We start from the raw sequence: 24,041 nt of genomic DNA on the forward strand, positions 1-24,041 counted from the left end.
TTGATAAAAACTGTTGCATACTGTATATGTATTTTTTCTTCCTTATGGTTTTCTCAATAACCTTTTCTCTAGCTTACTGTATTGTAAGAATACAGTCTACAGTATATATAACATACAAAATATGTGTTAATTGATGGTTTATGTTATCAATAAGGTCAACAGTAGGCTATTAGTTAAGTTTTTGGGGAGTACAAGTTATACGTGGATTTTTGACTGCATGAGGGTTGGGCTCCTAACCCCTGTGTTGTTCAAGGGTCAACTGTACTTCTGTTATTATTTCCTCAGAATAAATTCCTAGAAATAAAACTCTTTGATCAAAGAATATGTCCACTTTTAAGGATTTTAATGTTTTGTGTCAGTTTCCACCTCCCTCCCCCCAATCCCCTGGAAATTGTACTGTTTTTACTGTCGACAACCTGGTAAGATATTTCCCCACGTAGTTGTCAACAGTGGGTTCAGTAATGCTGGCTATTCATTCAAATTCTTACCAATGCGATAAGTAAAACAAACAAACAATACATAAAATGGTATTTCATTGTTTTAATTTACATTTCCTTGTTCAATACTAAAGTTGCATTTTTCTCTTAGGTCTCTTTACTAGTCACTTGTATTTCCTCCTTTGGGAAGTGACTGATCATGCCCATTTCCCATTTTCCTTTTATTTTTGGATATATGCTTTTTATATATTAAGAACTATGAACTCTTTGTCATAGATTGTGTTAAAACTGTTTTTCCTATTTGTTGTCTTAGGCTTATTTATGATTTTTCTGACCATACAAATATTACAATATGTCAGGTTTTCCCTTTAGCTTCTGCATTGATCTCAAGCTTATAAAGATCTTCTAAGATTATAAAAGCATTTACCTATATTAATTTTACCTTAAAAATTTAATCTACCTGGAATTTATTTTGGTACATGACATAAAGGACTGATCTAGCTAGTGTGGCTATTTTTTCACTAGTTAATCCAATTTTTTTTTGTGTGTGTGCTTTGGAAATGTTTAATTTTTTTTAAGCAAGGATGGAAAAACCAAGATGTCATAGTTTCCAGGCAAAAATGAAGTCAAGGACCATTCACAGCATTAGAACCACATGCTGTTTTCCCATTGGCAGTGCTGAATTCCTAAACTGTCCATCCTGTTCTTATCTGCTTTGTCACCAATGCCACCTTTCTCTAAAATCTGGAAAAGTTTTCTTCTTTGATCAAAGCCTTGGTGTGGCCACGGGAACATCATGCTCCCCCTAACAATTAAATTGATAGGTCCTTGGCACCAGTGAAAAAATGAAGACAGCAGAAAATCTTTCTTCTGAGTCTCATAGAACTGAAGCAACGAAACAGATAACTGGCCCAAGCCCAAGTTGAAAAACCTTGTGGGAAGGAGAGCTCACCAGGCTGCAGAGAGTGGTGAAGGCTGTCTTTGTGCCGCATCACGGCACACACCTCATTAACTGTCATGGCGGCCAGTTGGGTGGGTCTCAGCTTGTCCCAAGGCCTGTATCAAGTTCAGGACGTCTGGAAACATCAAACCTGGAAGGAGATCACACACACCCCTGCCTGATGTAATGGAGTGGCAGTCCTTGTTGGGAAATTCTCTCTCGTATCCAGCTGACTTAGGCTCATTGAATTTAGCGGGGTCCCCTCTGAAAACTGGTGCCTGCTGCTTGCTCTTCTCTGCCCTGTGGGCAATGAGGTCTCAGACATTGTCCTCCACGTTCCTCCTCTTTCACAAGAGAAGTTCTCTTTATTTGGATAAAAGAGCCTCATGATCTGAAATGAACATGAGAGGGACAACAGGGTTGTAGCACCAGACTTTCCAGAGGCCCTGGCAAAACCTTTTCTTTTTTTTCAAATAGAGGATGATAAAAAACATCGAATGTGCCATACCTTTTCTTGTCTCTGTTTAACAAATAGAACCTTGTTGATTAATTAAATTCTAGTCTAAATTCTGTTGCAGACGAATGTATATTATCTGTACATGGTATTCATTTATTCAGCTATCAATCAAGCGATGTTTATTGAGCATGTATTATGTGAAAGGACAGAAACTAGGATTTGCGTCTGTCAGGTACTGTGCTAGGTGCTTTTAAGCTACTGCCTCATGTCATCTGCATGAGAATTTTATGAGAGAGGTATTACTGTACCCATGCGACATGTGGAGAAACCAAGGCCTGCAGAGGTTAAGTGCTTTGTCCAAGGATGCTCGTCAGGCGTGTGCGGAGCCTGATTTAAATGTACGTCTCTCAGAGTTCATGGCCCATTTGTTCTTCTTACTCGAGCGGTGACTCTTCTTTTGAAAATTATCTTCTTATTTCTAATTTGATTGCTTTATTGGTGGAGAACATGACCTATGGGATATCTATTCTTTGAATTTTTTGAGGCCTCCTCTGTGACCTAGAACATGGTCTGTTTCTATAATTATTCCACGTTTACTTGAGGAGACGGTATGTTCTCTGCTAGTGCGGGGTTCCGTATATCCATTAGATCAACCTTGTTAACTTGGTTATTTAAAACTTCTGTATCTTTACTAACCTTTGGTCTGCTTCATCTGTCAGTTTCTATTAGAAATGTTAAAATCTCCCGCCGTAATTATATATTTGCCAAATTCTTCTTGTCATTTTTCTTAGTTTTGGTTTATATGTATTTTTGGCTCTTCTCTTAGTTGCATACAAATTCATGATTTTTATATTTTCCTTATAGATTGTTCTAGTCATCATTATGGGGGATTCCAGATTATCTCTCTTAATGCTTTTTCCCTTAGCTTCTATTTATCTAATCCAAATATTGGTGTGCTAGCTTTATTTTGTCTAGATGTTTGCCTGATGTCTATCTTTCTGTCTATATCTATCTATCTATCTATCTATCTATCTATCTATCTATCTATCTCTATCTATCACCTATCTACCTATCTATCATCTACCATGATAGATACATGCAAAATGAGATAATAAAAAGAAAAATATAGTGTGACTAATACATAAATATATATTTTATATAAAATTTATGAATATCTAATATCTATATAGTATCTAATATATATATTTTCTATCACCTCATTTTATACCTTTCTGTGTAGTTTTTTTTTTAAGATTTTATTTATTTATTTGACACGGAGAGAGAGAGCATGAGTGGCGGGGAGGAGCGAGGGGAGAGGGACAAGCAGACTCTCTGTTGAGCAGGGAGCCCGATGTGGGGCTCGATCTCAGGACCCCGGGATCGTGACCTGAGCCAAAGGCAGATGCTTAACTGACTAAGCCACCCAGGTACCCCTCTTCTGTGTAGTTTTGTCTTAGGTATGCTTTTTTGTAACCAGCACAGATGTTTTATTTTTAATGCATTCAGACAAATGCTGTCTTTTAATAGCAAGTTTCACAGTGAGCACTCTTGGGCTGGACTTCGTTTTTGCCACCTTATTTCATGCTCTTTGCCACTCTTTTACTTTGTTTCTTTTCTCTCCTTTCCTGTGTCTGAATGGCTGACAAACTTTCCTACCTTCCCCTTTGACTTCTCTGCTTGTTTAGAAGCTAAAGATCGTATTCCCCTTCTTTGAGCGGTTACCCTTCACGTTGGAACATACCTCCAACAATACAGCTTTCTAATACTAGGGAGGGTTTTGTTGTCTTCCTGTCCTGCCGCCAGAGGTGACATGAATCCATGTGCTGGAACAAGTCAGTGACTGTCAGTCCATGTTGGTATTTTGTCTGGACTTTTGGTTTTCCCTTCTGTACCGTCTCTATCCACACAGCTATCTACGTATGTATTTCACAGTCCGTCTCTCTCTGTTTACCTATCGATTTTTCTCTCCCTCTTCTTGCCTGCTCCCTTGGTACGGCTCCATCTCTGCTCATCTCTTCTGTTTCTGGTCCACAGACATGTTTATCTTGGGTTGGTATCTGGCTGTTACTTCTTTGCTTTACTTAAAAAACAAACAAACAAACAACTCCCCCTGTACTGTGTTGGGAGTCTCAAAGGTGTGTCAGGACTTGAAGTGACAGAGCTATCCTGGCTGGGATTCCTCAGCACAGTGCCTGGTGGTCTTAGGAGGAGCCCTCTGATTGAAAAGTGAAAGTCTTCTGTTGTGTTTCTTATGTGTGAATGACTCCCGATTCTACAGTCCTTTATTTTTACCTGTGACCATGGGGTATTTACTGTCAGGGAAGTCTTTGGCACAAACCACAGCACTGTAAAAATTACAAGATGCCCAGCAGGGGCAGCCCTGCATCTTGCAAGTGGAGATCAGATGGCATTGCAGTCTCTGCTCACCCCTCTGGCAGGTGACTTTGTGAGGTGCAGAACCCGAATCCCCCTTTACGGTGGTTCTGTTCCTAATAAGTGAGTTATTAAGGGTTATTAATACTTTTCATAGTGTTTATAAACCACAATTACCATGTTGTTAGAACTTACTGATGTCATTTTCAGAATTCTTATCCAAAAGCCTGGTTGCTATGCATTCAAGCAGTTTTTCCCATTCCCAGGCATGCACCGATCATCATAATTCTCCTGGCGCTTGGGACCTGGTCAGAGAAGTTTGATATTTCTTACAGTAGATTATACTCTGTGTTTTAGGCAGGACTCTGGAGAGATCCCAGATCTTTTGTCATAATTTTTATCCCTTTATATTATACCCTAAAAGTGTATCACCAGAATACCCTCAGTGTTTTAATGGAAGCTCACAATAATAATCAATAACCAAGAGAACTGCAGAAGACTAATAGATATTAACAGAAATGTACTGGTAAGTGTCTAACAATTGGCTTTCTGAAAAGAAAAGCCTTGATTTGTTTGTATTTTTCCAATTTTAGTAGTACAAATTCTTCACTATGGCAGATTTCAAGCGATCTCTGCATCGATATCACTGAATACGGAGCTGGGAAGAGATCCATCTGACATTGTCTCCGGCACCCCACTAGATCACACCGCATGAGCATCACATAAAAGAGGTCATTGCTATGTGTATTCCAATTTCTAGTGATAATTTTGAAACCAGATTTTCCCAGTTCAAAGAATAATCCATCCAAACAAGTATCTGGCAGGCCAACAGTGGCCCCAAACTTAGTTTTGTGTTGAGCATGGACGAGTCAGTTGCCGCAGGAGAGAGCGCATCTGAGGGGCAGATGACAAAGCTTGTCTATAAATTCTTTTCTCTGAGGCCCATAAGGACGAGTGGCTCCTACTCTAGAGATGTTCTTTTCAGGAAGATATCTCACTTGTATTTAGAGATTTGCAAGTGGTTTTCAAAGATATTATTGTGGACACTTGCTTGTTTTCCATTTTTCCAAGGTGCAGTGTCCTTTGTCCATTGGAATTCGGGGTCTTTGCTTTGCTCATCTTACCTCCACCTGACATTTGTTTGCCTTTCAAGAGCTGATCTTGCAACCAAGTATATTCAGTTTTTATGGTTCATTTATTTGCTATGACACCCAGTCTTGTAATCTGGTATAATACTTTGGCATTCACGGCTACCTTAACTCATCAGTGTATTCCTTTTGGAGTTATGATGGAATGATAAATTTTACTTTTTTTCTTTTCATTTGAGAATGTCATAGCCTTTTCCTAAACTGAAGTGAACATTGATGTTACTTATTGACAGTATTTTGCATTACATAACAAAGTGACAGCCTGGAACCCATTATTTACTCCACTGAATTTTTTTTTAAATTTTTTTATTGTATGTTAAGCACCATACATTACTTCATTAGTTTTTGATATAGTATTTCATGATTCATTGTTTGTGCATAACACCCAGTGCTCCATGCAGTACGTGCCCTCTTTAATACCCATCACCAGATTAACCCATCCTCCCACCCCCCTCCCCTCTAGAACCCTCAGTTTGTTTTCAGAGTCCATCATCTCTCATGGTTCGTCTCCCCCTCCGATTTCCCCCCCTTCATTCTTCCCCTCCTGCTATCTTCTTCTTTTTTTTTTTTCTTAACATATATTGCATTATTTGTTTCAGAGGTACAGATCTGTGATTCAACAGTCTTGCACAATTCACAGCACTCACCATAGCACATACCCTCCCCAGTGTCTATCACCCCATCCCTCCCACCCCACCCCCCACTCCAGCAACCCTCAGTTTGTTTCCTGAGATTAAGAATAACTCATATCAGTGAGGTCATATGATACATGACTTTCTCTGATTGACTTATTTCGCTCAGCATAACACCCTCCAGTTCCATCTACGTTGTTGCAAATGGCAAGATCTCATTCCTTTTGATGGCTGCATAATATTCCATTGTATATATATACCATATCTTCTTTATCCATTCATCTATCGATGGACATCTTGGCTCTTTCCACAGTTTGGCTATTGTGGACATTGCTGCTATAAACATCGGGGTGCACGTACCCTTTCGGATCCCTATATCTGTATCTTTGGGATAAATACCCAGTAGTGCAATTGCTGGATCGTATGGTAGCTCTATTTTCAACTTTTTGAGGAACTTCCATACTGTTTTCCAGAGTGGCTGCACCAGCTTGCATTCCCACCAACAGTGTAGGAGGGTTCCCCTTTCTCCGCATCCCTGCCAACATCTGTCGTTTCCTGACTTGTTAATTTTAGCCATTCTGACTGGTGTGAGGTGGTATCTCATTGAGGTTTTGATTTGGATTTCCCTGATGCTGAGCGATGTTGAGCACTTTTTCATGTGTCTGTTGGCCATTTGGATGTCTTCTTTGGAAATATGTCTGTTCATGTCTTCTGCCCATTTCTTGATTAGATTCTTTGTTCTTTTGGTGTTGAGTTTGATAAGTTCTTTATAGATTTTGGATACTAGCCCTTTATCTGATATGTCATTTGCAAATATCTTCTCCCATTCTGTCGGTTGTCTTTTGGTTTTGTTGACTGTTTCTTTTGCTGTGCAAAAGCTTTTTTTCTTGATGAAGTCCCAATAGTTCATTTTTGCCCTTGCTTCCCTTGCCTTTGGCGATGTTTCTAGGAAGAAGTTGCTGTGGCTGAGGTCAAAGAGGTTGCTGCCTGTGTTCTCCTTTAGGATGTTGATGGACTCCTATCTCCCATTTAGGTCTTTCAACCATTTGGAGTCTATTTCTGTGTGTGGTGTAAGGAAATGGTCCAGTTTCATTCTTCTGCATGTGGCTGTCCAATTTTCCCAACACCGTTTGTTGAAGAGACTCTCTTTTTTCCACTGGACATTCTTTCCTGCTTTGTCAAAGATTAGTTGACCATAGAGTTGAGGGTCCATTTCTGGGCTCTCTATTCTGTTCCACTGATCTATGTGTCTGTTTTTGTGCCAGTACCATACTGTCTTGATGATGACAGCTTTGTAATGGTGCTGGAAGTCCAGAATTGTGATGCCGCCAGCTTTGCTTTTCTTTTTCAACATTCCTCTGGCTATTTGGGGTCTTCTCTGGTTCCATACAAATTTTAGGATTATTTGTTCCATTTCTTTGAAAAAAGTGGATGGTATTTTGATGGGGATTGCATTGAATGTGTAGATTGCTCTAGGTAGCATTGACATCTTCACAATATTTGTTCTTCCAATCCATGAACATGGAACGTTTTTCCATTTCTTTGTGTCTTCCTCAATTCCTTTCATGAGTATTTTATAGTTTTCTGAGTACAGATTCTTTGCCTCTTTGGTTAGATTTATTCCTAGGTATCTTATGGTTTTGGGTGCAATTGTAAATGGGATTGGCTCCTTAATTTCTCTTTCTTCTGTCTTGTTGTTGGTGTATAGGAATGCCACTGATTTCTGTGCATTGATTTTATATCCTGCCACTTTACTGAATTCCTGTATGAGTTCTAGCAGAACTCACAGAGTTTGACCTCTTTGCCGATTCAGATGCCTTTGATTTCTTTTTGTTGTCTGATTGCTGTGGCTAGGACTTCTAATACTATGTTGAATAGCAGTGGTGATAGTGGACATCCCTGCCGTGTTCCTGACCTTAGGGGGAAAGCTCTCAGTTTTTCCCCATTGAGAATGATATTCGCTGTAGGTTTTTCATAGATGGCTTTTATAATATTGAGGTATGTACCCTCTATCCCTATGCTCTGAAGAGTTTTGATCAAGAAAGGATGCTGTACTTTGTCAAATGCTTTTTCTGCATCTATTGAGAGGATCATATGATTCTTGTTCTTTCTTTTGTTAATGTATTGTATCACGTTGATTGATTTGCGGATGTTGAACCAACCTTGCAGCCCAGGGATAAATCCCACTTGGTCGTGGTGAATAATCCTTTTAATGTACTGTTGGACCCTATTGGCTAGTATTTTGGTGAGAATTTTTGCATCCATGTTCATCAAGGATATTGGTCTGTAATTCTCCTTTTGGATGGGGTCTTTGTCTGGTTTGGGGATCAAGGTAATGGTGGCCTCATAAAACAAGTTTGGAAGTTTTCCTTCCATTTCTATTTTTTGGAACAGTTTCAGAAGAATAGGTATTAATTCTTCTTTAAATGTTTGGTAGAATTCCCCTGAGAAGCCATCTGGCCCTGGGCTTTTGTGTTTTGGGAGATTTTTGATGACTGCTTCAATTTCCTTTGTGGTTATAGGTCTGTTCAGGTTTTCTATTTCTTCCTGGTTCAGTTTTGGTAGTTGATACATCTCTAGGAATGCATCCATTTCTTCCAGGTTATCGAATTTGCTGGCATAGAGTTGCTCATAATATGTTCTTATAACTGTTTGTATTTCTTTGGTGTTGGTTGTGATCTCTCCTCTTTCATTCATGATTTTATTGATTTGGGTCATTTCTCTTTTCTTTTTGATAAGTCTGGCCAGGGGCTTATCAATCTTGTTAATTCTTTCAAAGAACCAGCTCCTAGTTTCGTTGATCTGTTCTACTGTTCTTTTGGTTTCTACTTCATTGATTTCTGCTCTGATCTTTATTATTTCTCTTCTCCTGCTGGGTTTAGGCTTTATTTGCTGTTCTTTCTCCAGCTCCTTTAGGTGTAGGGTTAGGTTGTGTACTTGAGACCTTTCTTGTTTCTTGAGAAAGGCTTGTATTGCTATATACTTTCCTCTTAGGACTGCCTTTGCTGCATTCCAAAGATTTTGAACAGTTGTGTTTTCATTTTCATTGGTTTCCATGAATTTTTTTAATTCTTCTTTAATTTCCTGGTTGACCCATTCATTCTTTAATAGGATGCTCTTTAGCCTCCATGTATTTGAGTTCTTTCCGACTTTCCTCTTGTGATTGAGTTCTAGTTTCAAAGCATTGTGGTCTGAAAATAGGCAGGGAATGATCCCAATCTTTTGGTACCAGTTGAGACCTGATTTATGACCTAGGATGTGATTGATTCTGGAGAATGTTCCATGGGCACTAGAGAAGAATGTGTATTCCATTGCTTTGGGATGGAATGTTCTGAATATGTCTGTGAAGTCCATTTGGTCCAGTGTGTCATTTAAAAGTCTTTATTTCCTTGTTGATCTTTTGCTTAGATGATCTGTCCATTTCAGTGAGGGGGGTATTAAAGTCCCCCACTGTTATTGTATTGTTGTCGATGTGTTTCTTTGCTTTTGTTATTAATTGCCTTATATAATTGGCTGCTCCCATGTTAGGGGCATAGATATTTACAATTGTTAGATCTTCTTGTTGGATAGACCCTTTAAGTAGGATATAGTGTCCTTCCTCATCTCTTATTACAGTCTTTGGTTTAAAATCTAACTTGTCTGATATAAGGATTGCCACCCCAGCTTTCTTTTGGTGTCCATTAGCATGGTAAATGGTTTTCCACCCCCTCGCTTTCAATCTGGGGGTGTCTTTGGTTCTAAAATGAGTCTCTTGCAGACAGCATATCGATGGGTCTTGTTTTTTTATCCAATCCGATAGCCTGTGTCTTTTGATTGGGGCATTTAGCCCATTTACATTCAGGGTAACTATTGAAAGATATGAATTTAGTGCCATTGTATTGCCTGTAAAGTGACCGTTACTGTATATTGTCTGTGTTCCTTTCTGGTCTATGTTGCTTTTAGGCTCTCTCTTTGCTTAGAGGATCCCTTTCAATATTTCTTGTAGGGCTGGTTTCATGTTTGCAAATTCCTTTAGTTTTTGTTTGTCCTGGAAGCTTTTTATCTCTCCTTCTATTTTCAATGACAGCCTACCTGGATATAGTATTCTTGGCTGCATAGTTTTCTCGTTTAGTGCTCTGAAGATATCATGCCAGTCCTTTCTGGCCTGCCAGGTCTCTGTGGATAGGTCTGTTGCCAATCTAATGTTTCCACCATTGTAGGTTACATATCTCTTCTCCCAAGCTGCTTTCAGGATTTTCTCTTTGTCTCTGAGACTCGTAAGTTTTACTATTAGATGTCGGGGTGTTGACCTATTTTTATTGATTTTGAGAGGGGTTCTCTGTGCCTCCTGGATTTTGATGCCTGTTCCCTTCCCCAAATTAGGGAAGTTCTCTGCTATAATTTGCTCCAATATACCTTCTGCCGCTCTCTCTCTTTCTTCTTCTTCTGGGATCCCAATTATTCTAATGTTGTTTCGTCTTATGGTATCGCTTATCTCTCGAATTCTGCCCTCGTGATCCAGTAGTTGTTTATCTCTCTTTTTCTCAGCTTCTTTATTTTCCATCATTTGGTCTTCTATATCACTGATTGTTTCTTCTGCCTCATTTATCCTAGCAGTTAGCGCCCCCAATTTTGATTGCACCTCATTAATAGCCTTTTTGATTTTGACTTGGTTAGATTTTAGTTCTTTTATTTCTCCAGAAAGGGTTTCTCTAATAATTTCCATGCTTTTTTGAAGCCCAGCTAGTATCTTTAAAGTGATGATTCTGAACTCTAGATCCGACATCATACTAATGTCCGTATTGAGTAGGTCCCTGGCAGTCGGTACTACCTCTTGTTCTTTTTGTTGAGGTGATTTTTTCCATCTTGTCATTTTGTCCAGAGGAGAATAGATGAATGAGAGAACAAAGTGCTACCAGGGTAACAACGTCCCCAGAAAATATACTCTAAACAAATCAGAAAAGACCTGAAGCTGGGGGAAAAGAAGGGGAAAGAAAGAAAAAAGAAAAAGAAAAAAAAAAAAGAAAAAGATAAAGATAAAAACAAACAAAAACAGAACAAAACAAAAAAAACCAGAATATGATCAAATATGATCAGGCTGGTGCATAGATCAGTGCCACACACTAGATTTTGGGTGTATTTTGGTCTGTTAGAAGAAAGTGCCTCCCAAAATTTTAAAGAAAGAAAAACTTATATATGTACAAAAATAAGGGTTGATATGATGAAGGGATGGAATATGACTGTAAAGATGAAAATTATAAAAAATTTTATAAAAGGAATTGATAAGAAGTTGTTTGAAAAAAGAAAGAAGAGGATTTAAAAAAAAGAAAAAAAAAGGGAGAGAATGTGATTAGGCAGGAGAGTAGAACAAAACCATACACTCCAGATTTAGGGTATATTTTGATCTGTTAGAAGAAACTATCTCAAAATTTTAAAGAGAGAACAACTTATATATATGCCAAAAATAAGCATAACTACTATGAAGGGATAGAATATGACTCTAAAAATGAAAATAAAAATGTTTTTTTAAAAAGGGATTGATAAGATGTTGGTTGAAAAAGGGAAAAAGAAAAATTCAAAAAAAAAAAAAGACACTTAAAAAAAAATTAACTTTGAAAGACTACAGAATCATGGTAAAAATGCCATGGATTCTATGTGCATTATTCCCCTAGCGCTGGAGTTCTGCCGTTCTCATTGATCGGTAGACTTGGTCTTGGCTGGCTGTTCTTGCTGATCTTCTGGGGGAGGGGCCTGTTGCCGTGGTTCCCAAATGTCTTTGCTGGAGGCAGAATTGCCCCGCCCTTTCTGGTCCGGGCTAAGTAATCTGCTCGGGTTTGCTCTAGGGAGCTTTTGTTCCCTGCAAGCTTTCCGTACAGCTTTGGAGGCCGAGAGTGAAAACGGCGGCCTCCCAATCTCCGCCCAGGAGGAGCCGAGAACTCGGGGCCCCACTCCTCAGTGAGCCCCCAGAGAAAAGCAGTCAATCACTCCCGTCTCCCCGGTCTCCGGCCGCAGGCCATGCTCACCCAGCCTGTGACCGCGCGTTTCTATCTCTGGCACCCAATCCCGTGTAGAGTCTCCAAACCCAGCAGATCCCTGTGGTGCACTCCTGCGCCGCTCCCCCCAGGGGAGGAAGGGGAGTCTCCCCAGATCTGCCGCTTGTTGGGTCCCTGCTGGAGGAGCAGTGGCCCGACTGTGCCGCGGATCATGGTTTATGGCAACCCCGAGCTGAAAGCCCGCGTCTCAGCTCCGTCTCTGCAGCCGGCTTCCCTGCCCCGATCCCTGGGAGCTCTGCCGCACTCAGGCACTCCCCGGTCTTTCTGTGACCCCGAGGGTCCTGAGACCACACTGTCCCACGAGGGTTCCACCCCCCACTTAGCCACTGGCGCGACGTCCCTCAGCGGAGTCGACTTCTAGAAGTTCCGATTTTGTGCTCCGCGGCTCTATCACTTGCCAGAAGCAGCGGACAGAGGTCCCTCCCCCGCCGTCTATGCTTCCGAATATTGCCTCGGATTTACTTCTCTGCACGTCCTACCTTCCAGAAAGTGGTCGCTTTTCTGTTCAGAGAGTTGTTGCTATTCTTTTCTTTGATCTCCTGTTGAGTTCGTAGGTGTTCAGAACAGTTTGATCCCTATCCAGCTGAATTCCTGAGACCAGACGAAATCCAGGGCTCCTACTCCTCTGCCATCTTGCTCCGCCCCCCCATACTCCATTGAATTTTAGATGTCTAGCAAAAATTTGGAGAAAGATAAATGTGAAATCCTTTTTTGTACTCCTGCTTTCCTTTAGAACGTTTGGCTTTTAAAAGAGGTAGGTAACTGGTATCTGTGCATCGAACCGAATATATCTGTGAACTTTTACAATTTTATCTTGAATGTTTTAATAATTCTTTTGCACAATCTCTCTCTTCCCTTTTCCCCCCTTCCCCACCTTTTTTTTTTTTGACAGGTTGCCACAGTGACTACCCTGGGGTGGTTGGTTTTTGTTCCAATGTTCCAGATTGAGTTATGCTAAAAATATAAATATGGAATTTGCCCTCAAGCAAAGGTAAACCATTTCCAGTAGCAATGTTTTGTTTCGTTTTCAGTGTTGACGGATGATATGCATTTTCATTGATTCCATACGCCACACTTCATGGAATACAAAATTGGAACCAGCATCAGAATCTAAGTTGACGTTTTCCCAAATGGTGGTCCTCCAAATGTTCATCTAGAAACTGTAGTAGCTCTAGAGTAAAAAATGTGTTCTATCATAAAATAAGTTTGGAAAATGTTACTGTATTTTCTCTTGACAATTTACAATACTTATTTACCCATTAAAGTTGGTAGTCTGCTACTTAAAAAACAAACAAACAACAACTAACAAAGTCATACACACACACACATTCCATTTATTTACCAAATATTTTGAGAAGAATTTTTTTTCCTACTCTATCTATAAATACCTTTGAAAGGACGTTCTGTGGAATACCAGTTTGGGAAGTTTCCCCTAAACCCATCTATCAATGCTGACCATATGTAGACTCCTCTAGGTTTTATTGTTGTATTTACGATGGAAACATGGAGCATTTTTATACTGGTTAAGCAAGAGGCCCGAAGTGGAAAACACAAAACAAAATTCATCCTAAGATTGAATCAGATTATTCTTGGATTCATCCATGAACTCTTTGGCAAATGGAGTTGAACATGAATATGACTGTGTTTTACTAAATAAAAATTGAGAGCACTTTTGCCTCTTGTAAAACATTTCACGCTCATGCAAGAAGAGAAAGTTTTACACATACGTTTGTCTCATAGTAAGAATTATAGCAATCAGCCAGCTAAGTCTTGCCCTTGTTATTGCATATTATTATTTATCAATGAAGTTATCAGCATTGCAACTTTTTATATGCATCTATATGGTATTGCAGGGAAGACTTAATTGAGCAGTTAAAACTTGTGAATACACACTGTGCTAGACTAGAAACATCAAAGGGCTCAAATGCCTTGGAAATTAAAGCACCTTTCATGATCTTTATCTGGATAAAAAACAGATCAAAAGATTGCAGCCCTTAGAACAACTAAGGCCAGAAGAAATGTCACTTAAACTAATTGAATGTTTGTTTACTGGTTAGTCAAAGAAAATTTTGATGATACAGAAAAGTAGACAGGAAAAAAAAAATCCACCCAGGGTCAGAACACCTAAATACAAACATTGTTAATATTTTGGGAGTATTTTCTTTCAGTCTTTTTCTGTGCATTAGTTTTTGTCCGTTTTGTTTTGTTTTTAAACAGAGTACAGAGGTATGCTTACTGTGAAAGTAATAAGGCTTTGACTTCAGAGTCCCTCATCTGCAAAAAGTCCCCTTCTAGGCCTGGGTAGCCTTAGCAATGTGTTAATGTGGGCACACAGTTTTTTTTTTTTTTTTAGTAAATTTTGTAAAAGTGAGATCAATTAAGTGAGATTTTTAAGTTTGCTGCTTTTGTCTACTCAGATTTCCATCCATCACGCTTCTCAAATCAGGTGGTGATGAAGTGGCAGCAGGAATTTGGGGGGTTTGGCTAAGGGAGTGGAATCGTGGATGCGTTTAGTTGGGGTTTGTTGGGGTATGTTCAAGTGGTTCCCAGTCACTTTGGTAGAAGTGGCATTCAGAAATATCCTTCTCTGTTGTCCTTCCTAGTATTTTGACTTGCTATTTCAGGGCCAGAAGTTACATCAAATTTTTCCTATGGTGCCCAGCACAGGAGATGTGTGAGTAATGGAGGAGAAACTAAGTTTGCTATTTCTAGAGCCAAAAGTGTGTGGAAAAGTCTTCCCATTGGCAGACATGAACAATGGTAGGCACATGATTAAATTGTGATGCCTTTCGGAAATCTACTCGATAATATGGCACATGCAATTACATTGTACAGCTTTGGGAGTTATATGTTTTATTTTTATTTTTACTCTTTAGGGGTTATCTTAAAAAGACTTAGCCTATACTCATTTCAGCAGTCTAAGATTAATCAAGATGTCAATTTTCAAAAATACAAAAGCCAAGACCCATGAATCTAAATCCGGCCCTCCCATCTTCCATGGTTTTTTTGTTCCAGTTTGTTCCATCTATTTTTTAGTTCCAACTTGTGTGTAACACCCCCATCTGCAATTACCATCATCGTTGGAATGACAAATATACCTTACTGATTTTTTTTCCCCTTAAAATTCTTCTTATATCCCCATGTCCTTCTCGTTCAAGTTCAAGTTTCCTTTTGCTAAGTGTCTTTTAATCATCTTTCATTCTGGACCAGGAGTAGTGAATTATCTTGATATTATATTTCTGAATATGTTTTTATTTTCCCTCCTCTCTTGATTGATAGAATCGTAGTTGAACAGGTTTTTCTCTTCAGCTCTTTGAAGATACTGCTCAATTGTTGTCTGCTATTTATGGGTGCTGATGAGAAGCCCGAGGACAGTCTGATTTCTTTTTTTTTTCAGATTATATTTTCTTTTTGGAAGTTTCTAAGATTTACAAAAATGTTTCAGTTCTATGATTGTGCCATGATGTGTTTACGTGTGGATTTGTGTTTGTTTATCTTGCTTGGGACTTCTAATGCATTATAAATTTTTTGCCTCATCTTTAATTTAATAGACTTTAGAGAGGTTTTAGGTTTATAAAAAAATTGAGCATATAGTACAGAGTCCCCCTATACTGTCTCTCCCCCACTCAGTTTTCCCTATTATTAATATCTTGCCTTAGTATTTATAATTGATGAGCCAATATTGACAAATTATTATTAAAGTCCAGAGTTTACATTAAGGTTCATTTTTTATGCTGTACAGTTTTATGGGTTTTGATAAAAGTGTATGTCACATCTCCACCATGATAGTATCATACAGAGTAGTTTCACTGCCCTAAAATTCCTCTGTGCTCCACCTCTTCATCCCTTCCTCCCTCCAAACCCCTGGTAACCACTCACCTTTTACTGTCCTTAGTTTTGCCTTTTCCAGAATGTCCTGCTTTTTTCACTTAGCAATATGCGTTTAAGGTTCCTCTGTGTCTTCTTGTGGCTGGAGAGCTCAATTCATTTTAGTACCAAGTAATGTTCCATTGTCTGGATGTACCACAGTTTGTCTATCCATTCACCCATTGAAGGACATCTTGGTTGCTTCCAAGTTTTGGCACTTGTGAATAAAGCCACTGTAAACATTTGCATGCAAGTTTTTGTGTGGACATGAGTTTCCAGCTAATTTGAGTAAATGCTTAGGAGTGCAGTTGCTAGATTGTATGGTAAAATTATATTGAGCTCTGTAAGAAACTACTAAACTGTCTTCCAAAGTGTACCAGCTTTCATTTCCAGCAGCAATGAACAACAGTTCCTGTTACTCCACATCCTCACCAGCATTTGGTGTTGTCAGGTTTTGGATTTTAGCCATTCTAACAGTTGTGTAGCGGTATCTCATTGTTTCCCTTTGCAATTCCTTGATGACAAATAATAATGAGCATGTTTTCAAATGCTTATTTGCTATTTGTATATATTCTTTTGTGAGATGTCTGTTCAGATTTTTTGCCCATTTTAAAATTGTGTTGTTGGTTTTCTTATTCTTGAATTGAAAGAGTTCCTTGTATATTTTGGATACAAATCCTTTATCAGACATGTGTTTTGCCAATACTTTCTCCCTGTCTGTGGCTTGTCTTTTGATTCTCTTACCAATGTCTTTTGAAGATAGGATGTTTTTAATTTTAATGGGTTCAAGTTTATCAGATTTTTCTTTCATGGATTGTGTTTTTTACTTATTTTTTATTTTTTTATTTTAATTTTTTAAAAAAGATTTTATTTGTTTATTTGAGAGAGAGACAGAGCGAGTACAAGCAGGGGGAGGGGCAGAGAGAGAGGGAGAAGCAGACTCCCCACTGAGAAGGGACCCCTAATGCAGATGCAGGGCTAGATCCAGGACCCTGAGATCATGACTGAAGTCAGATGCTTAACCTACTGAGCCACCCAGGAGCCCCTGGATTGTGTTTTTTAAAGTTGTATGAAAAAACTCATCCTCGAACCCAAGGTCACCTAGATTTTCTTCTATGTTTTCTTTTTAGAAGTTTTGTAGATTTATGTTTTAAATTTAGGTCTATGATCCATTTTGAGTCAATTCTTGTGAAAGGTGTAAGTTCTGTGTTTGAATTCTTTTTTATTGCTCTTATTGCATATGGAAATCCAATTGTTCTAGTAACATTTGTTGAAAGACTATCCTTTCTCTATTGAATTGCCTAAGCTTCTTTGGTAAAGGCAGTTGACAATATTTCTGTGGGTGCATTTCTAGGCCCCCTATACTGATCCATTGACTAATGTGTTTATTCTTTCACCAATAGCAACACTGTCTTAATTATGGTAGCCACGTAGTACCTCTTGAAGTGGGGTAGTGTCCCTCTTCTGACCCCAGTCTTCATCAGTGTCCTATTATCATCTGTTCTGGGTCTTTTGCTTTTCCATATAAACTTTAAGAATCAGTTGGTTGATATCCACAAAATAGCTTGCTGAGATTTTGATTGAGATTGCACTGAATTTATAGATGAAGTTGGGAAGAATTCACATAATAATATTGTCCTTCAATCCATGACACAGAATATTTCTTCTTGATTTAAATCTTCTTTCATTTCTCTGATCAAAGTGTTTTAGTTTTTTGCTTATAGATCCGCTATATATTTTGTTAGATTTATATCAAATTCTTTCTTTCTTTCTTTTGGTGCCATTATAGATGGTATTGTGTTTTATTTAAGAGCGATGAGAGGATGACTTTTTGCCTTGTTTCCAGTCTTAGGGAGAAAGCATCAGTTTCACACCATTAAGTGTGGTATTGGCTGTAGGTTTTTTTTTTTTTTAAAGATTTTATTTATTTATTTTAGAGAGAATGAGAGAGAGTGAGCACATGAGAGGGGAGAGGGTCAGAGGAAGAAGCAGACTCCCCGCCGAGCAGGGAGCCCGATGCGGGACTCGATCCAGGGACTCCAGGATCATGACCTGAGCCGAAGGCAGTCGCTTAACCAACTGAGCCACCCAGGCGCCCGGCTGTAGGTTTTTATAAATGCCCTTTGTCAAGTTAATGTAGTTCTCTTTTATTATGAGTCTGCTGATATATTTTTTTTAAATCATGAATAGTTAGATTTTGTCAGTTCTTTTTTCAGTGCCAATTGACATGCTAATATGATTTTTTTCTTTAATATACTCATGCAGTAGGTTACATTAATTGGTTTTTATGTTGAATCAAACTTGCATACATAGCATAAATCCCACTTGGTCATTGTGTATAATTCTTTTTATACGTTGTTGGATTTAATTTACTAATGTTTTGTTGAGGATTTCTGTGCTTATGTTCATGGGAGCTATTGGCCTGTAGTTCTCTTTTCTTGTAATGTCTTTGCCTGGTTTTGATATTAGGATAATGTTGCCTTCTATCCTCTGACAGAGATTGTAGAGAACTGGTATAATTTCTTTCTTAAATGTTTGGTAGAATTCATCAGTGAACCCATCTGGGCCTGGTGCTTTCTGTTTTGTAAGATTATTAATTATCGATTCAATCTCTTTAGTAGATATAGACCTATTCAGATTGTCACTTTCTTCTTTTTCAAATTTTGTTGCTTTGTGTTTTTCAAAGAATTGGTCTATTTCATCTAAGTTCTCAAACTTGTAAACAAGGTTGTTCATAATATTCTTTTATTATTAATTCCCATAGGACCAACAATGATGACCTCTCTTTCATTTCTGATATTAGAATTTGTGTTCTCTATCTTTTTTTTCTTGGTTAATGTGGCTAGAGAGCTATCAATTGTAGTGATCATCTCAATCAGCTTTTAATTTCATTGATTTTCTCAATTTCCAGTTTTTAATTTCATTAATTTCTACTTTAATTTACATTATTTCTTCTACTTGCTTTTGGTTTAAATTGTTCTTATTTCTCTAGTTAATTATGGCAGAACATTAGATTTTTGATTTTAGATTTCTCTTCTCTTCTTTTTTATATATGCATTTAATGCTATAAATTTCCCTTTAAGCACTGTGTTTGCTGCATTTTTCAAGCTTTGTAAGTTGAATTTTCATTTTCATTTAGTTCAAAATATTTTAAAATTTCTCTTAGATTTCTTCCTTGACTCATGTTATTTAATAGCATTTTGTTTTATCTCCAAATATTTAATCTCCAAAGATGATTTTCAGCTATCTTTTCATTATTGATTTTTAGTTTAATTCCATTGTGGTCTGTGAATATACTTTGTATGATTTCGGTTCTTTCAAATTTGCTCAAATGCCTTTTGTGGCCCAGAATGTGCTCTATCATAGAGAATATTCCACATGAGCTTGAGAATGTCTCTCCTGCTGTTATTAGATGAAATATTTAATAATACAATTAGAACCAGTTGATTGATGGTACTTTCCAGGTCAACTATATCCTTACTGATTTTCTGCCTGCTTGATCTATCAATTATGAAGGAGGGATGTCTTCAAAGTGCATTCATCTATTTCTAGTTCTATCACGTTTTGCCTTATGTATCATGACGTTTTGTTGTTAGATACATACACATACACATACATACACATTAATGATTGTCGAGTCTTCTTGAAAAATTGATCACTTTTTCATGATGCAATGCTCCTCTTTATCCTTGTAATTTTCTTTTTTTCCTGAAGTCTGCTTTTTCTGAAATCAGTAGAGCTATTCTAGCTTTCTTTTGATTACTATTAGTATGGCATATCTTCTCCCTTAGTTTTAACCTATCTGTGTCTTTATATTTAAAGGAGAGTTCTTGTAGGCAACATATAGTTGATTATTGTTTTTTTAATCCATTCTGGCCATCTATGCCTTTTTATTGTTTTTTTTTTCTTTTTAGACAATTGATGTTTGAAATGACTATCGATATAGATAGGTTATATCTTCAATGTTTGCAACTGTTTTCTATTCTTTCCATTAGTTCTTTTTAAAAAATCTTTGCCTCTTTTTCTGCCTTCTCTACTTTTAATTGAGCACTTTATATGATCCCATTTTCTCTCCTCTCTAGCATATTAATTATATTTCTTAAAAATGTGATTGGTTTTCCAAAAATTTCAATATAGTTTTTCAACTAGTCAAAGCCTACTTTCAAATAACAAGGGTGGAGCATATATCTTAGAGTATTTCCAAGTCTCCCCATAAGTAACATTTACCCGTTAGTCATCTTTTCAAAAAAACCACTATTTTCCTTTCCAATATGCTCAAATTTACTAAAGCACTTCTTATATGCTCCTAACTTTTTCTTCAGTAATTTCTATTTCCAATATGACCTTCGCTTTTGTTATGTTTATATTTTCTTTCAATTCATGTCCTTTTAAAAAACAAAATATTTCCCCTTATGTTTGTCCCTTATAAGCCCTTACATTTCTTCCTGCTCATTCCCTTTCCCTGAAGTCAAATTTCATTTGCTTTCTTTAATTTTCATAAAGATGTTTGATCATCATCTCAAACCGATTTGTGGCATAATGTTTTGGTGCGTATTCTTTATTTGCCTTGTTTGGTGATGTTTCTCTCCTCCTTGTTTCTTTGCAGTGTGTTTGTATTAGTTCCGTGCTGGTGTCCATCATCGAATGGTGGAAGTTTCCTGGACCAGCTGTTTGGGCACAAAAGTACAGGGATCAGCTGGGGTTAAACTGGAATAACAGGAACATTTGTTAAGTTGTTTTGAATGCTTTGTCATTGTACTCTACCTGGTTGGTGTGATTCTGCCTCTGGCCGGGGGAAATCATTCTGGCTTCTTGGTCCCATGTTCTTATTTGGCAATTTAAACATTCCTTGTCTTTAGGTGATCAAAGCTGCAGCTCTGTGTGCCCCCCAGGTTTATCCTAAATGCAGTCTCACTGATAGCCTGTTTCTTGCAGGAATAAGTCCTCTGCCTCTCTATGGAGAGTTCAGCTGGCTTGCTCACATGCACCAACTTTGCTGCTCCGGTCAGGACATCGTGGTGACCCCTCTGGTGAGCCATCTAGTCTGGAGAACAGGTTATCTCAGGGTCTGCAGAGCTCAGACTACTCTTTCTGAATTTCTCCTTCCCTGGTCACAGTTTCTAGGGCATTTAGCAGTCTTACTTCATAAACTGTGGTTCAAGGTTGAGGTGTTTTCCTAGTTTTACTTGTTAGTTTTAGTTAGTTTAGAGGGGAAGAGTGAATAGAGACTTCTTTTCTGTATTATCTCCGATAAGAAATTAATGTAATACAGTTTGCCAACCATCATGTCAACATTATTACATAGCTTAACCCATCACAGTACTTAAGTAATCAGATGCATCTCTCTTTTTTTGTTTGTTTCTTGACCACTTTGGAGCTTAGATTTTTTTTTTCTAATTAAATCTAGTACCCAAAAACTGATATTAGAGTTGATCAGCATAACTAATGCTTTAAGGTATGTCTATTGCCTAAATCAGAAGAGGCCTCCGCCAGTTAATGTCAGTGTTGCTTTGCGTACTTCATCTTAGCAATTCCTTTGCTCTTTTTTTTTTTTTTTTTTTTTTCAGGAAAGATTTGTTTTTTACTCCAAAGATTAACTATGAGCATTTAGAACATATTTTTTTTCTTGGACTTACCCCCATGGAAATCAATTGTTAGACTAAGACAGTTTTGTCTAAATAATAAAACCTAATTGATATGGAACAGTTGCCTTTGATACTAATTACTGGTCTATTTAAACCATTGACCTGAAAATAAGTGACCCTAAGTGTATATCTCTTTACCAATCATCTGAACCATCCAGGCTCTAGGGGATTAAATAACCTAAAAGTAGCACATTTTATTAGCTACTGGAATTTTCACTGGCACTCCCATATGATCAGTTCATGGTTGTCACCTTGTGTAAGTTGATCAACCTATTATGTACGTGCAATGTTGTAATTGCATTTCTTTTTGACAAGGATGCATTAAGTGTGGCTGCGATATGGGAACCCCTTTCAGCTTTCATTAATTCAATATAAATCCAAAGCTTGCAGATTCAGCAGGATGGTTTACAGTGGCTTAATTGGAATTGCTGGTCAAGCACATTGATTCTGCTTCACTCAGGTAAAGATGAAAGTGGCTGTAACAATAGATATTGCATCTGAAGGGCATTGAGTTGTAGTGAGGCATGGGGAGCAAGGCAGTAAGACACACACACAAAGTAATGGCACTTTTATTTGCTATCTGGGAAGCCTTGAGTGACACAGTACCAACTGACCTTGAAATTTCATACCTTTTGTGACTCATAGCATTTGTTTTTGTATGCCAGGGGAAATGTGATGATGCTTTAAAGGGAAATTAATATAGGCAGGTTTACTCTCTGGGAAGCTTACACCTGATGTGATTTATTTGTTGACTTTATGAGAATATGAAAAATGAAGACCCTAGTTAATTTCAGATGAATCTGACATAAAAAGTAAAATCACTCTTTCATTAGCCTCCTCTTGATCTTCAGTTCCTACATAAGGGGATCTTAGCTCCAAATTCTTCATTTCCAAGCATTACTTACTGGATGCTACGCTGGCCTGAGGTGTCCCCCCAGAGCCCAGTCTCAGGAAATGGTGCACCACGCACCTGGTCCCCGCCTGACCATCCAATTCTTACCCTTCACACAATTCAAATATGCCCATCTGAGCACACTCTTAGTGGAACACCAAGTTTAATTGTCAAAGCTGTGCTTTAGTTATTTAAGGAAGGAAGAGAACATCAGCTGTTTCAAATTTTAGACTCCAGCTTGGGCAAAAAGAGAATTGTCTATTGTGTAGTCATTCTTCTGCAAAAATAACATCCATAGGGGAGGAACAGTAAGTGTCCAGTGATGTGAAATCAGTCTATAAATGGGAAGATTGAGACCAAAAACATCAGATTACAAACATCTCACCCAGACCCCTTCGCCTGTGGAGAGCTCTCTATGGAGTTGGAATATGCATCTTTTCTCTCCTTTCTGCCCCTACATTAACGCTGATCTCAGAAACTCATCGTTGCACCCTTTGTGTAGAGGACTGCATAATCAGAGGGTTCCCATTGCTAAAGCATTTGAAAAGACAAGTAGAAATTAGCTTTGGCGTATTTAACTAGTCTCTGCCCCTCCTTCTGACCCCAAGGGTAACATGAGCTTCTTCCAGTTCATCCTCCGGGGGCTTGCTTATGCTTGCTCTCTTCTCTTTAGCAGTGGTTTTAAACAACAAAGTTCTTATTACAATCCTCAGATTTAAAATTAAGTTCTGATCACGTCTTCTCAGGACACACCTAAGAGGCACTGTTTATCCCCAGCCAAATCAACTGTTTTCCCTAGTGACCCATTCCTGGAAATGTTATGGTTCCTAATAACCAGCTCAAATATGTATTTTCATTTAATCTTTCCTTTTACCTCCATTTCACATGTGTTGCTGCATGTCATGCAGTTTCTTCGAGGATCTGCTATTACATCATTGCATGAAGTAGGAGATGGGGTTTGTTTTAATTAAAAAATTACTTTTACTCAGATAGTGGCTGGGCTTGGAAATGTTCTCTAACGCCCTGGGGGTTTTAGGCTAAGGCCCCAGTTGTGTGTGTGTGTGTGTGTGTGTTTCTTTTGAAGGATCTCCTATTTTGTGAGAGAATCCATCGCTTATTTTTCTTCATGTAACAAACTGGTATAGGCAAGTGAAGTCAGAGTGGGAAGAAGAAATTTCCAAAGATGTTTCCTGCATGTGAAAGTAAGCACAAGCTATCCTTCTGGGTTTGAAGGGCAAGGATGCAGCAGAGTGACGTCTCTTTGCCCCTCTGACCAACATCCAGGAGTCTAGTTGCTGCATCTGAATGACAGATATCAAAGGGCAAGACTGCAGCTTCCACTGGGGAGCTTCTATAAACTTCGAGAATGAACAGGGATATTTTGTAGTGTTTTAGAATAATGGGTCCTTTGGTGCGGATTCCAGGTTTTATGTCCTACAAATAGTAACAGACATTTTCCTTTGCTGTACGACATGGTGAGCCACTGGCCTAGACCGGAGGCAACTCTGCACTGCTTTTCAAATATCATTCTCCCTCTCAACTGCAGGAACTCTTTGGTTTCTATTATACTTCTGGCCTTTTATATCCCTGATGGTGCATCTGATGAAACTCAGTGGCC

This window comes from Phoca vitulina, unplaced genomic scaffold (genome assembly GCF_004348235.1).
Source record: "Phoca vitulina isolate PV1807 unplaced genomic scaffold, GSC_HSeal_1.0 scaffold70, whole genome shotgun sequence".
NCBI classification, from domain to species: Eukaryota; Metazoa; Chordata; class Mammalia; order Carnivora; family Phocidae; genus Phoca; species Phoca vitulina.